The sequence below is a fragment of the Pseudorca crassidens genome, chromosome 12 (assembly GCF_039906515.1).
Source record: "Pseudorca crassidens isolate mPseCra1 chromosome 12, mPseCra1.hap1, whole genome shotgun sequence".
NCBI classification, from domain to species: domain Eukaryota; kingdom Metazoa; phylum Chordata; class Mammalia; order Artiodactyla; family Delphinidae; genus Pseudorca; species Pseudorca crassidens.
In genome coordinates, this window is record NC_090307.1 from 49,279,721 (window position 1) to 49,296,737 (window position 17,017).

The window sequence follows — 17,017 nt, forward strand, 5'->3', positions numbered from 1 at the left end:
ATTCATAAAAAGACCTGTACACGAATATTCAGAGCAGCTCTACTTATGAAACCTGAAAACTGAGGAAAGCCCATCTGTAGGAAAATGGATATACAAAGTAGAGCATAGTCATACAGGGAAACACCACTCAACTACAAAAAGGAACAAACTACCGATGTGCACCGCAACATGGATGACCCTCAAAAACATTACACTGAGTGGAAGAAGCCTCACTCAGGAGTACGTTGGTGGGAAAATCTGAATAGTGGTGGGCTCCACCCGTGGGGGAGGGGAGGCAGAAAGTGACTGGGAAGAGGTATGAGGGAAATTTCTGAGGCGGTGGTACTATGTTGTATCTTTTTTTATATATATAAATTTATTTATTTATTTTTGGCTGTGTTGGGTCTTCGTTGCTGCGCGCAGGCTTTCTCTAGTTGCGGTGAGCAGGGACTGCTCTTCATTTCGTCGCACAGGCTTCTTATTGCGGTGGCTTCTCTTGTTGTGGAGCACGGGCTCTAGGCGCGCGGGCTTCGGTAGTTGTGGCACACGGGCTCAGTAGTTGTGGCTCGCGGGCTCTAGAGCGCAGGCTCAGTAGTTGTGACACATAGGCTTAGCTGCTCCGCAGCATGTGGGATCTTCCAGGGCCAGGGCTCGAACCCATGTCCCCTGCATTGGCAGGTGGATTCGTAACCACTGCGCCACCAGGGAAGTCCACTATTTTATATCTTGAGTGGGGTTTGGGTTACACAGATATCTGTATTTATCAAAACACAGCAAATGTGCACTTAGGACCTAGGTATTTCATGGCATATAAATCTTGCATCAAAAGGAAAGAGATGTAAACAAATACTAAACTTTAATTAAATATGTGTGTTATGAAGTATTTAGGGAGGAGTATACTGATGTCTGCAGTTTACTTTGAAATGCGTCAAACTCATAGACGCATAGATAATAGATAGATAATAAAACAAGTATAGTGAACTTTTTTTTAAATTGGGGTATAGTTGTTTTACAAGTATAGTAAAATATTAATGGCAGAATGTAGGTGGTAAGTATACAAGTGATCACTATAAAATTCTTTCAACTTTGTTGTATTATAAAAACTTTTATAATAAAATGTGTGAGACATCTCAAATCCTTTGAGATTTAGGACTGTGCTCACTCTGTATTAGCAAATCTCTCTCCCTTTCACTCACCCTACCTTGTGCTCTAGGCGTCTCCAATCCCAGGTGTAAAGTTCACTACTCTGAACTCTAAGGGTCCTGTGAGCACGCACAGGAGCAAATAGAATAGCCCTGCGGCCCTGTGGTGCCATCTGACCAGCTCGGGCTTGCGTCCTGGATCTACTACTTAGAAGAAGTCGTCTAAGCTCTCTTTCCATCTCTACAATGGCTCGTCATCACCCACTTGTGTGAGTTGGGATGAGGGTCAGAGAAGACGATGTAAAGCATCATCTGGTCCCTGACCCCTACGAAGTGCTCAACATATGGACCTCTCATTGGGTTGGCCGCTCAACAAGCAATGTTCAATTTAGTTTGATGACAGGTTACCTTCAACACACTAGATAGTTCTTCATGTAGGGAGAACTATGCTTGAGAAATGCCCTCTTTGGAAACACACTGTTTTAACATCCGAACCTCCTTCAGAGCTTTACAGGTACAGCAATCTGGCGGCGGTGTGAGGCTCGGATGAGAAGGAATGTCCGTGTGCTTTGTACATAGCACAGCACTATGTAAAGCAAAGCACAGAAAACAATACGGTCAAGCCGGGGGCGGTCTGGGTGCTAGCGTTCCTTGTTGGTTTCTGTCATTTTTCTAATTTTAAACACACAGAAGGCCACATGCATACCATTCCCTTCACACTGTCAGAAGGATGTCTTGAAGGGCAGGCTAAGCACCCTTATCCATTTGCTCTCTTCTTTTCTCCTGAGGACCTGCCACCCCTCACCCTTCCACAGAGTAACTACTTCATCAGCATTTCCTTGGCCGGCACAGGGCCCTGACTTGCTAAACAATAAGTGCTCTGTTTCTCACAACTGCGCTCCTGCCAAAAAGAAAAAAGGAAGAAAGAAAAAAAAAGCCCTTTATACCATGCCAAGTTTAAAACCTTCCCCCCCATTTTACTCTAATGCCTGTGTTTCGACATTATGAGTTCTTGGAGGAAACCATAATCGAGATAGTCCAAGTTGTATATAGTCATCATATATATATTACACTTCATGAGGAACTGTACTGAAAAACTGTTGTCCCTGGAGATTCTGCTGCCATCCTCTCCTCTGCAAAGCCAGAGCACCCCTAAGCAATAAAGCCTGGTGTATGGGCAATCAGGCAAAGCTGCAAGCGTGCTCTGATTAACCCCTCCTTGCCTGGTAAGAACATTCCCTTGGCAGTCTCACATTGCTTTAAGGCCACTGCCTCTGATTGAAGGAGTTTGATTATGGTTTCAAAGGACAGCCCACAATAAGGAGGTCTGAGAACTGAGAACCGAGGTAGTTTGGGGTTGCCAACAAAGCAGGTGACTTGCGAGCTGAATATGGAGCTGCATGTTACACGAGGGTGTAGCTGGCTGCCTCTAGAGGAGATCCTGTGCACTACTGTCCCAGTTCAACGGTGGCCCTGAGTGATCCTCCCTGCTGGGAAGCTGAACCATAAGTAGACATCATACTTTACTCCACCATACCCAGCCCACCTCCCGGCACAGAGAAAGTCCTTGATAAAAGAGGCCTAGACTCAATGATGAGGCTGCAGTTTGGAAGCAGGATGGTGCAGTGTTTGCATGTACAGAATCTAGAGATGTCTAAGTTCAAATCCTGGCTCAGCTACTTATTAGCTATGGAAACTTGGACAAGCTACTTAACCTGTTGATTCCTACAAGTATACAGCCAGGGAGCAAGACCAGTGTCTGGACCAGTGTCCAGAACGCCCCCCATTGCTTGTTCCTCGCATATCTGAGGTGCTGACCTATCACCCCAGCTCTGGGCTTGTGGGTCTGTAGGCTGGATCTCGATGCCCACTGCTCACCCCTCCTGCCTGGTGATTTGTGTGCGAGTGTGTGTGTGTGTCTGTGTGTCATCCTTGGATATCAGGCCTTGGATTTCTCTAGACTACACGCAAGCTAGCCCTTTGCCTCCCAGCTCCTCCCCTGCCCAGTAGAAACTCCCTGCTCGAGGCTGATTCTCTCAGAAGCAGCAACTAGCACACGGGCTGCCACAGAGCAGGAGCTCAGTAACCCTGGGTGAATGAAGGAATGTCTTTGGGGGTAAGGCTTGTACCTCTTTCCTCAGGAAAGAACAGCTAAAGCATGTCACTGGGAAATTCAGGGGAAATCATTTGATGACAGTGACTTAGCCCCTCACTCTCCGCCATCTGGTGAAAGGGTCTACCTGCCGGGGGGAGGCCTGCTTTTTTCCAGAGATGCCTGTGCCGGATTGGTAGGTTTGGCAAACCCTGAGTTTCAGGATTTGCAAGCCCATTTGCCCACAGAATAAAGCCATGCTCTCCAAGGTCAGCTTCATCGGCATCCCAGCACCTACTCAGCAGTCAATGGAGGGAGGAGTTCTCCAGTTCCACTCTGAAAACTACAGTGGCCAGGAATGTACAGACATACAAGGAGAGCTCTTTTTTCTTTATAACCCCATGGCAAAGTGACCTACAATTATTCATTTTTAAGGGAAGGTTTCATCTGTCAATTACATTAATCATGCTCATTGTGAAACCAGTTGGAGGACCAAGACCAAGACATGAGTTTCTTGGCTTTCATTTCTTGAATAAACCTCTGGACCAAGTGGATCACACAGGGCTGCAAGATCCAGAAAGTAAACCACCCGGAACACGTCCCTCCCGCACCTCCCCTGGGACACCTGTGCTTGAGAGTAAAATCAAGGTGTTGGTTTAGAGAGGAAGGACTGATCTTTCTAGAATTAACATGTCCCTGAAATGTATTTGTCTTCTCTGAGGATCACTGCTCCTGCCATAATCCCAGAACACAATAAGCTCTTCCCTGGAGAAGCGGTTCTTGAACTCTTTGGTCTCGGGACCCCTTTACATTCTTCCCAGTATTGAGAACCCCAGAGAGCTTTGGTTTATGTGCGTAATATCCAGCTATACCAACCATATTCGAAATTAGGACAGAAAATTTGTAAATATTCATGTAGTAGTTTATTTAAAAAAAAACAATAAACCCATGACATGTTAACATACATGACACTAAATAAGAGAAATGGCGTTTTTTAAATTTTATTTGAAAAAACTGTATTTTCCGAAACAAAAAAAAATTAGTGATTGGAGTAATACTGTTTTACATTCTTGTAAATCTCGTTAATGTCTGTCTTCATAAAAGATAACTAGATTCTCATATCTGCCTCTGCATTCAGTTTGTTGCAGTATGTTGTTTTAATTGATGGATTTGAAGAAAAGCCAGCCTCACACAAATAGGTCATTGGAAAAGGGAGGGCCTCATAGACCCCCAAGATTGTCTCGGGGATCTTCAGAGGCCCCAGACCACACGTGAGAACCACAGCATCAGTACACTCTTGCAGTCATAAAGGAGAGGACGGAGGCAGGGCTCTCTCTCCCACCATCTCTCCCTGCACGGTACTCTTTAAGCTCCATCCCTTTCTGCTTTTCCCTCTTCCTTCTCAAAAGTAGGTAGTGAGGAAAAGTCACATCTAAGGGTGTTTTCCACTTGGAGGCCTTCCCAACCCACCCACTGCTGGACTGCCAAGGAGAGCGTGGGTAAAACTAAACCAGCACTTTGCCTGGAATTTTCTCTGCCACGAACATCCCCTGGGAACCAAGGGCAACAGCAGGCAGCTTATTGCATATTCAACCATCCATACACAGGCTTTGTCTTTCCATCAGAAATGTCATTTCTTTTCCTCATCTGCTTTTCCTCTCTTAGTATCACCCAACAGTCTCCCCCGACGTGCCTGTGGGACATGTGGTTTTACAGCGTCTAAGAACCCCTGGAGGAGACTCATCTGAAGAGGTCAAGAAAGTTCCCCAGAAAGAGATACAGAAACCACCCTCAGAGATGTTAAGCAGAGCAAAAGTCAAGGATCCAGGAGGAGATAAAAAGCAAAGAAGCCCTTTGTGTGTGTGTGTGTGTGTGTGTGTGTGTGTGTGTGTGTGAATTTTTCATGTGTTCCATTATAATTTCAAAGGAATTATCTTGAAAATATTAATTTTCAATAGGTAATATTTTGGGCCCAGAGCAGGAATAAAATTCCAATTAAGAATTGTAGTATTCACGGCAGGGACCATTCCATCTTATAAATAAGCAATCTGTATTGATTTCACAGATAACCCGTGCCAAAAGTTAGCCAGTGGACAACCAAGTCATGTGGATTTTCCACCAGCTTCTCCTAACGCTAGAGTGGGTGTCTACGTCTGTTGGAAGTGATTACTGATTTCCAGAGACCTGAGGATGCCTGGCTTCCCCTTTTTATTGAATATTTAGCTGAATGACTAAAAGATACTCAGATATCTCAAACAAGGCAATCAGCCCCGCCTCAAATTCTCAGATTCCCTATGTAGTATAGAACGATGCTGCACTAGCAGAAGTACGTGGACACCAGCTCGTAGCAGTGGTTTCGATTGCACGCACCTCACCCCGTCACCTTGATCAAACTCTAAATTGTGTGCGCTCACACAGACCTCCAGCCACACATCCTTGCTTTCTCAGAGAAGAGGAAGAAGTAGCTTTCCTCCTCCTGCACCCATTTCATCCCAATCCTGTTAGAATGTCTCTTGTTTGTATCCTCTTCTTTAGAGCCCGGAAGGTTTAATCTTATAAAGAATTGCTTAGGGACACCCTCCCCAGTGTCTGTCCCAGAAAGAAGTTTTTAAACTCTCCGTAAATTGTGAAAAAGCCAGGCATAGGAGGTTGGAGCTAATTCTGTCACCTTTCACCACCGAGAGAATATTATCAACACCAAAGAGGGACTCACTTCCTCTCTCTCTCTTTCTCTCTCTCTCTCCTCTCTCTCTCTCTCTCACTCTCTCTCTCTCATCCCCTCCCACTTCTTCTCTAGCTGCAAGTCATCAGAATTAAACCCTTCTTCATCCTGGTTTGTGGGTGAGGATGTACATTACACATACTTGGATGCAGGCATAAACGTGCAAACATTCCAATTATTTTTCTATTACATCCTACTCAGATGCGGAGGGCGGCCCCAGAGTCCCTGTGCCTCCCTTAGTAGCCAACCCCACACCCTCCAGGAGAGGAGAAAAGCCCCTCCTGCAGCCCTGCTCTCCCCCCATGCATGATACCTCATTAGAAGGGCATTCAAAGAGGAACATTAGCTGACGGGCTCTCGGAAGAATTTTTTTCCATTCCCAGGAGAGTGTTTTCCCAAAGGGAGAGTCCGATCACCGCTTCGGTTTGTTTAGTGCTTTCACTTTAGTTTGCAGCTAACCCTTTGCAGGAAATCAATCAACAAATATTTAATCAGCACCTACTATGTATCTATCACTTGGAGAGGCTCCGAGTGAGAAACAAGGGGGACTAAAGCATAATCTTCGCCCTCAAGGAGACCGTGACCTATTTAGGAAGAAAAAGCTAACACAAAACAATTAAATGCTACACCGGGTAGATCTAAATAAGGGAGAGAGTAGTAGGAAACTATATCCTAGAAGAGATAAAATTTGTCTCAGGACTTGAAAGATGTATTGGATTTAAACAAGGAGAGAAGAGAGGTCGCTAAAAGCAAGAGGAGACTGTATAATTAGGGGTGCTAAGGAGACCTGCACCAATTAGGGAGAAGATAACACTCAGGAAAGTCTTGGGAAATAGGGTGATTAGAGACCAGAGTGTGGAAAGTCAGAGACTTCAGTAAAATTGAACACAATCTTGGAGTTTTTCTGCACTTCATAATTTTTAATTTTCCCTTAGATTCTTTCCCTGGAAAACAGGGCATATTATCAGTAGGTTGTGGTGACTGAGATTTCTGGAATGATGTGATGTACACTTTACCTGAAATCCCATTTAGAGCTGTGAACATTGCCCTTAAAAAAAAAAAAAAAAAAGCATTATTAAAACAATCAAACCGCAAAGAGTAAAGACATTCATTTTAATGATTCTTTCGGGCGATTGTTTTCACCCTGGCTCCTCCAGCCGCTGGGATTCCACAGAGAGGCCTCCTCCAGGGCAGCCTTGGGAGATGAGACAGAGATAAAGCAATGAGGGCCTGGATGCCTGAGAGCAACCCGGCTTTGATCCCCTTGTTATCTGGTTTCCATTTAGGATTTTCAAACAAACACATAAATAAATCCCTGACGCAAAGAAATCTCTGGTGACCAGTCATTTGTGTGTCATCAAAAGTACTTATGGATGTATTGGGGTTGAATTCGCCTTTTAAGGAAATACCCCCACACACAAACACACACTTGTAAGTATGATGTTATTGATGGATTCATTCTCTTGTTTCTCAGGGACTCGTTAAGCTCCTGCTGCGTACTTTGCACCCACTCATCAACATCACATAAGGGGTGAAGCCAGATTGGTGGACTTCAGCCTTGAATGCCAGGATAAGGAAACGGATGTGAGGAGACTGATGGATGACGATGAGGTGATGCCAGTGATGATGATGATGATGATGACGACGCCACCGAGCACTTCCTGTGTGTCAAGCCCTGTGCACCACGTAATTGTCTAATTTAATTTTTGCTGCAATGTTCCAAGATACTATTAAACTGAATCTGACGGAGGTTTAAGATATCTGCCCACAGTCGTGCAGCTAGAAAAAGGCAGAAACTAACCTGACGGGTCAGGCTGCGAGTCACAAGGATTACCTGACAAGGCTTTACAACAAAGACAAGTGACCGGGAACATCCGTTTGTTCTTTCAATATTATTTTACGTATGTAGGCATTTTCTGAATATTTGCCCTACACACTCTCTCAGACTTCCAGGTTAAATAACCACGCTCTGGGCCCCTAACCAGGGAAGGATGCTCCCACCGTATTTCTCCTTGCCTTGCCTTACCCTCCTGCTCAAGTGGGAGACAACAAATTCAAACAAGAAACTGGGGACAAGATGGAAGACTACTTTTAGAGAAAATAAGAATTACCAGACCCGAACACTGTATAGTCTTCAAAACATGTGACTATTAACTTCATCTCATCGCTGGTGACACACAACCTGTAACACTGTTAGTCCAAAAGCCAAGCTCAGAAATCACATTATTTGCTAACAGGATTTGGGTACTTGCTGTGGTCACACCGCAATAAAAAAAAAAAAAAAGAAGCATCTGTAAATTGCTCCTGGAAGAGGGGGTTTCTCACAAAATTGCCCGGTTGCACCATAAGTAACCATTACTCTTACAATCACTAGGAACAAAATCAGGCCTACTTTGCAGAAGTCAGCAAAATTAACTGGGCCCTAAGCAGCTTCTTATTGGTTGGTTTTAGAAATACTTTATCAACAGAGGCAAGAGGAGGAAAGTGAGACGATTGGACTCCACCAAGATGTTTCACTGCTGGAGTTATTCCAGTACACTGTCAATTCCACCAGAGAGCTCTCAGAACATTTGCCTTTCTCCTGTGAATCAGGTTGTATAGCATTAAAACAAAACCAAACAGAAGTGCGTGATTAGCATAAAACAATATTAGCCTAAATAAACAAACAGGAGATTGGGATTTCGAGGGGTGGGAGAAAACAGCTCATCTAAGGGGCCTACTCATTTCAGTTGACTTCCCTGTAGCTGATAAACGGTGAAATTTCCATAATAACGTAGAGTACAGAAAACAAACAGCAATTTTACTTGATAGGGAAATTGCATCCTGTTACTGGATATAAAATTCTACAGCATGTTCAATGGTATTTTCAAAGCATTGAGAGTGTAGACATATGTTTTCATTTTTAAATGCAGTTATAATGTCAATAATAAATCCACCACAATTTGGCTGGTCCAGAGACTGCTGGCATCATTAACTCAGAAACCCAGAGATGCAAACGCTCTACTTACCTTGCTAGGCCCTCAGCCAGAAGTCCCCTGTAACTCTGTGGATGTTAATATATGCCCTCTGTTTCGTCTACATTTCTGCCTTGCTTAAGGGTCTTCTGGAGTTCCCTATTGTTATTTGTATCACATTTTAACCACTCATTGCTCTTTTATGCCCTTCTTTCTCCCTTGCCTGTGTCCTTTTTTATTTTCTTCCTACTTCTCTGCTCACTCATTCAACAACAAATCAAAGCCTATCTTCCCTCAGCTCCTCAGAAGAGTCCATTCTGGTCACTTTGCAGCCCCTGTCATCCACCAGGCTAGTCTCGTCGATGGCTTGGGCCAGTAAGCATGCAGTGGATGTAACGGAAGACTAGACCAAGACGGACCCTCAGGAGGCCTCATGTGTTTCCGCCCGGAAACTCTGCCATTATTGTGGGAATCAGCTCATGATAGCCTTCGAGAGGATGAGAGACCAGGTGGAGGAGAGTCAGCCAACCTCCAGAAAACTCACCTGGTCGACCCAGGTGTTGCAATAGACACATGAGGAAGAGTAAACCAAGACAACCAAGACTGAGCCTGGCCTAAACTGCCAACACCAGAATCATATGCTAAATAGATGGTCGTTGTTTTAAGCCTCTAAGTTTTACAGTGGTTCATTATACAGCAATGGCAAATGGATACATCTGTATTGTCTTGTTCTCCTCTTATGTCTCTGCAGTACTCACACCCGAGGGTACACTTAACTCTTCCAGAAATTCCAGCACACCTTGGAAAATAATACTCACCAACCAAACAAATCATATCCACCACTAACACCCATTTATGAAGGTATAGTAGTCACCAAGATGGTGGTCACCAAGCTAAAGAGATACAGATGCTATTCCCAACTTTTCCCACTACCAACCCCCATGGTCTTCTTCCGTTTTCTTTTTCTGCCTCAGTGTCTTTCAGCATGGAATAGATATTTTATTTATCTACTATGGACAAATTACTAAAGAAAACTATTTTAAAATCCTTCATCGATTACATGACATTCATTAAGCTTCCCAGTTTTAAAGGTGAAAAATATTTACTCTTGTTCAAATTCACCCAGCAATGTAAAGTACCTCTGTGGGGCAAACAGAATTGAATCCATTGATTTCCATGTAATTTATTAATTTCAGCCCTGACAAATACCTGCAGAATCTGAATCACAGCTATTGTGAGACAGGGGTTCTCAGGCAGTATTTATACCATTATACACAACATTTATCCAAACTGCAATATGCATAACACCTTGCTTCTCATTCCCTTCCTAAAATACTCCAAAATTTTATCTTCGAACACGTGATTTAATTGGTTTGTGACTCTAAATTAAATGTGTGTGTGTGTTACATTCACATCTTTATCATTGACCAACCCCACTGGCTTAGCACAGCACTGGGCACATAGGAAGAACTGAATCCTTTTGGCTTGCATTGAACTTAACTTGAATATGGTTACAATTATTTATATAATATATATTGAAAGACTGTATCAACATCTTATGGACTTTGCATACTTTTTTTTTTTTTTTTTTTTTTTGCGGTACGCAGACCTCTCACCGTTGCGGCCTCTCCCGTTGCGGAGCACAGGCTCTGGACGCGCAGGCTCAGCGGCCATGGCTCACAGGCCTAGCTGCTCCGCGGCATGTGGGATCTTCCCAGACCGGGGCACGAACCCGTGTCCCCTACATCGGCAGGCAGACTCTCAACCTCTGCGCCACCAGGGAAGCCCTGGACTTTGCATACTTTAACTGTACTCATTTTCAGTTTCATGGATAATCAAAAAGAGATTGAAAATATAATTTAGTTTCTTATAAAACATATTCTTAGAACTACCATCAAGAAATAATAGGAGAGGGACTTCCCTGGTGGTGCAGTGGTTAAGAATCTGCCTGCCAATGCAGGGGACATTGGTTTGAGTCCTGGTCTGGGAAGATCCCACATGCCGCGGAGCAACAAAGCCCGTGTGCCACAACTACTAAGCCTGTGCTCTAGAGCCCACAAGCCACATCTACTGAGCCCGTGTGCCACAACTACTGAGCCCGTGTGCTGCAACTACTGAAACCAACACACCTAGAGCCTGTGCTCAGCAACAAGAGAAGCCACTGCAACGAGAAGCCCATGCACCACAACAAAGAGTAGCCCCCGCTCGCCGCAACTAGAGAAAGCCCGCGCACAGCAACGAAGACCCAACATAGTCAAAAATAAATAATAAATAAATAAATTTTTTTAAAAAAGAAATAATAGGAGAAAGCTTGACACTAACGGTGACTTAAAGAAGACAGAGCTTTATTTCTTTCTCAAGTAAAAATTCAGGTGTAGGCTAACGACGTCTGTTAAATGGCTTGCTCCCTGAAGTCCTTAGGGACCAAGGCTCCTTTCAGCTCATAGCTCTGCCATTTGAGCCCCGGCCTCACAGTACAAGATGGTAGTTAGATTTCCAGCTATCACATCCACATTTCAGGCAGCAGGATGAAGAAAGAAAAAAAGGCAAAGGGTACATGCCAGCTATCTTTTAAGAAAATTACCTGGAGGAGCTGCCTAAATTAAATCCCGTTGGCTAGAGTTTAGTCCCACGGCCACATTGAATCACAAAGGCATCTGCCAGTCTTTTTTAAAAGTTAGTCATATGACCAGTTACAATCAGGAGTTTAAGAGGGAAGAACAAATGTCAGAATAGCTAACTAGCAACTCTCCAGAATGTGCTCTATGTTGGGGAGATCGTCTTTAAATGTTCTCAAAGTATAAAATTGCCCATAATGTGCCAGTTTTCCATTTTTGTCCTTGTTTTGCATAATAACCTCTTAATGGACAAGCTCTATCTATAACTCCCCTGGCACAGAATGGTAGAAAGAGATCCTTCCCCAATTAGGCTGCTCTTCTGTTGAACAGGAGAAAACAATCCACCAAAATTGGCTTAAGCCATAAGAGAATTTATGGGCTCACTTAATTAAAAAGTCCAGAATGGGATTCTCTTCCAGAATGGTTTGATTTAGGCTCCATTGTTGTCATCGAGACCCATTTTTGCCCATCTCTCAACTGGGCTCTGCATTCTTCCACTCAATGGCCTAACTCTGGGTCTACATATGTTAGCAAGGTGGTAACAGTAGCACCAGTCCACGTGTTTCCAGGTTCAGGTCCCTTGGGAAAGAACAGCAGTCTCATTGTACATAGCTCTGATTGGGTCACACAGCCCGTGGGTGAACCCACCTCTGTAACCAAGGAGAAAGTAGCATGCTGATCTCCTTAGGCCAATCAGCACCCAGCCCTGCTGCTAGGGTTGGATATGATACCTTTTAAACCATGTGGCCTGAGAATGCGTGGTTTCCCAAAGGGAATTTGGATTATCATTTTACCTTAAAAATAGTAAGTGGAAACTGGGCAAAAAACAAATCTCTGTTATGGAGACATATTTCACACACAATGTGGGATTCAACGGGTGTTTTTCATAACTTAAGATATAAACACTTCCCAAGATATTCGCAGGATAATGAGACTGAAAATAAAACCAAATTCACAGGCTTGATATGATGATTAAATGATCTAACACACTTGAAAATATATAGTATAACATCTCTAAGCAGGAATGAAGATACCATTCTGTGACTGTGACTATTACTTTCTCCACCGGATTAGGCCACTAGAAAGTTGTCATTATCATTATTGTTACTGGTATTCAGTGGTGCTCAGTGAGGGAACTGTAGAAACCCTAAGTCAGGTCTTTTTTGCCTTTCCCTGTATTCTATTCTCATTTCATCATCTGAAGTCTATTTCACCTGCTGAGCCGTTTCTGTATCCTGCTCTGTTATATCTCTTTTATGAAAAAATTTACACTAAATACTAGAGAATTATTAGCCCCTCTGTCTTCAGGGGCCCAACGTTCTCATTTCCTGTGCAAAGTTTTCATCACATGAATTTCTAGGTAAATTTGCTGTCTTGCAACACGGAGTCTCTGGGAGAATACTAGCTGTAGCAGTTATCTGGGATGGCTTCCCTCTGGAATTCCTACACACTCTTTCTCTCTCTGTCTCCTCCCAGAAGGAACTCTGGGAGAGGTCTCACAGGCCCCAGGTTTGGGCAGGAAGTAAGCAGTTTTCAGCAGTTTTCTGTGCACCTCGGGAATCCCCCAATATTTCCTCAGCAGCAGCGAGTGTCCCAGCTGTCCACTGCTTCTCCTTTTCATGTGCACCACTTGTGAATTCGACAGCTATTTGGAAATGGTAAATGATAATAATTATTATCTATCCCAAGCACTTCTTGCATATTGTTCATTTTTCTCTCCAACCCAGCCTATTTACAATGTATTATTCCCACATCACAGGCAAAGAAACTGAGCTCGGAGACATTCGAGTTTTGCCAAACATCCCATAAAGGTGAAAATGAAACCAGGATTGTCTGATTCCAAAGTCTCTGCTTTCTACACTCTGATATGCTGCTATTAAAAAGCTGTTTCTTAAGCAGACTTAACAGGTACAGAGAACAAGCTAGTGGTTACCGGAGGTGGCGGGTAACATAGGGGTGGGGGAGTGAGAGGTACAAACAATTGGGTGTAAGATAGGCAACAAGGATGTATTGTACATCATGGGGAATATAGCCAATATTTTGTAATAACGGTAAATGGAGTGTAACCTTTAAAAATTGTATTAAAAATTTTAAGCTAATTCTTAAAAATACTGATTAGGTGGAAAGCAATTTTAGTTTTACATCTGATAAATTATTTCAAATAGAATTGTAGTTATGTGTGGCGATTTTTCATAGGCTTACTGTCTCGATACAAATCAGGATCTACTACGGAGTGAATAAGTATGCTTCAAAGATGCCTTTGACCAAGCAAAGAAGGTCAGGGATTGGGAGGCCTTACAGTTGGGAGCCCGTTTTAGTTTGGGCTGAGCTCCGGGACACCATGAAGAGGAGAGCATGTAAACCACATGAAATAAAGAGTAGACAGAGCGGTGCTGTTGACTTCCATATTAGGTCCTGCAAAAGAAGTTCTCAAATGTTAGTTTCTGTGCATCCCAATCATAGGGACATTTGTTACACAGCAGATTCTTGGGCTACCTGGGTGATTCTGTGGACGATGGCCCACTGATCACTTTTGGAGAACCACCGTCCAAGATCTCAAAGCCCAATTTAGGATGCAAACAGAAAGAATCAGGAGTTGGCTGAATGGGAAATTGATTCTCCTCTTGAACACACCTTACGTTCGAATCATTTATGACGGAGCATCATTCTAGACAAAAATCTTCTGACTTGCAGTGTTTCTATAAGTTTTGAGAAAGAAACACATACACACACATTGATGGAAAAGACTAGATTTAATCTTTCTATTGAATTCAATTTACAATTTTGTAAATTATTACTGTGGGAAGCCTACTGTGGATGATCTTATAGAAAGAAGAACCTTTTGGAAAGCAAATAATTGTCTCTGGTTTGTCTACTTTGAACCCTTGATATTCACTTAAATTGAATGTTCTCAAAGCAGAACACACCTGGTATCTAGTTTGTCTAAATACTTAGAAAGTCAAATTGTCTAATTATTAAGCTCCTTCCTTATTTCCCAAACATGTACGAGTGAGCTTTCAGGAAGCATTCACAATGATGTGCAGAGACAAAAAACAAAAACAAAAAGACCTGTTCTTAAATACATTTTCCAGAGGATCTCTGTTTAACTTTGTCTTCTAATAGATAAAGGCAATAAAAATGTTTGAGTCCGGGCTTCCCTGGTGGCGCAGTGGTTGAGAGTCCGCCTGCCGAGGCTAGCGGACACAGGTTCGTGTCCCAGTCCAGAAAGATCCCACATGCCATGGAGCGGCTAGGCCCGTGAGCCATGGCCGCTGAGCCTGCGCGTCCGGAGCCTGTGCTCCGCAACGGGAGAGGCCACAACAGTGAGAGGCCCGCGTACCGCAAAAAAAAAAAAAAAAAAAGTTTGAGTCCAGCATTGCCATATAGTTTGAAATTCCTTGCCTACTGAAACCCTAGCCAAAAGGCTTTCTTAGTTTTATATTAAATTATCCCCATTTGGTTGGCTGTCTTAATCAACTTAACCGATTATTTACCATATCGCGGTTTCACTCTGTGCAGACACTCTCTCAGAGCTCTTGTGAACAATTTCTTGGGCTTTCTTTCCTTTTTTCTAACCATTAAGATTGTCTCCCATCCCACTTTTAGCCGACAACCTCAGGTTCACAAGACTTTGTGGCTCTGTTATTGCGTTTGTCTAAAAAGATTCGTAATTTCAGATTTTTCTTTCCTATTTGGGGGAGGGCTGACTGGGGCGGGGGAGGGTTGGTGAGGTGAATGAACAAAACCGGTTGAACAGTTAATGCTTTAACCTTGCGTATAATTTATACAATAAACAAAGTCACATGCTCCCCTAATAATTTAGATGTAAGCAAATGTTGATTGATTCAGGAAGGCTAATGCCTGAAGCCAAGCCTGCAGCACTAAAATTTGAATTAAACTAGGACAGAAGCAAGCTAGCCTATAATAACATTTGTATAATTTTATTTTTGCCCTCGGCTCAGTTCATTTCCTCGTACAGTAGATGCATGAAATTGGTTCTCCAGCCACCTTTAGCTGATATTCATTGATATCTGGGCAGGCGGGGAAGCAAGAGAACGCACCTTCCTCAGCTTTTTGTTTTCAATCATAAGGCCTTGAATTCCTAGGTCATTTCTGACAATGATTATCTTTCTCTGAATTGTGTTTTTGGCAAATATCTCCGAATAGCTTCATTTCACCTCCAGATACGGTTTCCCCCTCTCACTGTGAGGGGGCTCTTAGAACCGAGATTGTTAAGTAGATGCAAATGTTGTGCTGTTTTTAGTCCTTTATTCAAGCCTGGGGGCATGAAATCTGAGTTCTCTTACTCTGCTTTCAGCAGGGAAATAAGGGCCTTAGGAAATTCTTTAAATGATCGTAAAAAATAAACATTAACTTGAAACACTCAGGGACCAAACCCCCTTGTACTATTAACCTTTGACTTAAATAAAAATTAGGAACTACATCTTACCACTTACCACTTTTGTTAGGGACTGAGGCTCCTCTTGAGGGATCAGGTTTAAGCCTGTAAATAATTTGCGAGAGCTTCTGAAAAGTAGGCAAAGTTTTCCATCCAAACTGAGCGAAACTTGGTTTTTTCATAGTATTTCCCTGCAATCCGACACACACCAACAGGCACAGTGCACAAAAGAAAGCAGTCTCAATACCCACAATTGCTTTAAATGTCTAACAATTTTTATTCAGCCTTTCAGGCAAAGTAACAGCTCTTTGGAGGTCAAAAGTTCTGAAATAAAGAATTTCTTCCCTTAGGTCAGGAAATCAAATATGCTAAAAATTCTCCCTAACCTTTTGTTTAGAGGGAGCTAAGGGGAAAAAAAAAAATCCTGAAAATTAGAAATGAAAGAATTGGTATTTGCACTTTATGTGAAATCTGCATTTATCTCTCCCTTCTTCCAGCTGAGAGGTAAATAGCAGCCCTAGTGTTTTGGAAGCAAATATTGTTCTGTCCTATTCTTGGTAACAAAATCTGCTCCCAGGCCCTCTCCAGCCCTGTCTGATTGTGCCCTAGGGCTGTCACAGGCCGCCAAAGGAGCCTTTCAGAAAATCCAGGCCATGTTTTGACTTCATTACAAATTCCAAATAGGACAAGTTTTCGCCTGGCTTAGGCTTGGTTATGAAAGTTTCCCACAGCTCCTGAAAATATACAGAATAATAAATGGCTGGGCAGAGAAAGAAAAGGCAATAGTAATTCCATCAAAGCTTTCGGGTCACATCATAGAGCGCAGTTGCAGAGCCGGGGGAGCTTATATCATTAGGACCCAGAGACAAAATGTTTTGCCTTCGGCCCCGAGGTCACACACTGTGGCAAGAACTTTGAGGTTCTGTCCTTTGTTCCCCCACGAGGGAGAGAAGGACACCTCTTCCCCTACCCTGGCCCCCTGGGCTTCCCTGGAGACACGTTGTGAAACCTTCTCACCCCAAGGGGTGGCTAGCAAGCTTCAAATGTTTTTTGGGGCGTTTCCAGCATAAAAGCAAAAACTGATGAGTTTCAGTGGGTAAGCCACGAGGCA

At 43.2% G+C, this 17,017-nt stretch overlaps 1 long non-coding RNA gene across 4 annotated transcripts in view; it reads right to left on the bottom strand.

Moving 5' to 3' along the window:
- Positions 1-10,939: 10,939 nt before the first annotated feature.
- The window catches only part of LOC137203387 (uncharacterized), a 40,570-nt gene continuing 34,492 nt past the window's right edge, over positions 10,940-17,017 (bottom strand). For all 4 annotated transcript variants that reach the window (XR_010933076.1, XR_010933075.1, XR_010933074.1 and 1 more), the window contains 2 exons: positions 15,965-16,097; positions 10,940-13,152 (listed from right to left, as the gene is read on the bottom strand). This is a non-coding gene — a long non-coding RNA (uncharacterized lncRNA). The remainder of the gene's footprint in view (positions 13,153-15,964; positions 16,098-17,017) is intronic.